Below are 451 nucleotides of genomic sequence, written 5' to 3' on the forward strand. Positions count from 1 at the left end.
TTGGGCGGGAGGGGGGAGAAGAGCAGGTTGGGATGAAATGGGGCAGGGTATTTTTAGATGTTGTCAACCCCTTTCCTTCCCCCATTACACACAAGTGTATATCCTTCCACACATACATCGGAATGTTAATTTATTTTGCTCCCTCTGTTAGCTCCATTTTTCAAGTGGTAGAAAGGGGTATGTGATAGGGATTGGGTCTGATGTGAAGCCAGGGTGGAGAAGAAGACTCCTAGGCAGCCATTTTCTTCATCCCTTCCCTATCTGGTCATTTTCCAAGCCTGCAGTCTCCATGCAAGTGCTAGGGAGATGGGGAAACCACTGCTGTGTCCATTACCCCTCTGTTGGCTCTCCTGAGATGGTATCCTTGATGATGTCCTCCGGTGTCAAACAGCGTTCACCTCTAAGACAGCCCCTTCCAGTATCCCCCTTCTTGTCAGCTTCCTCCTCATCC

This window comes from Acomys minous, assembly GCF_964271855.1.
Source record: "Acomys minous genome assembly, chromosome: 7".
NCBI lineage: Eukaryota > Metazoa > Chordata > Mammalia > Rodentia > Muridae > Acomys > Acomys minous.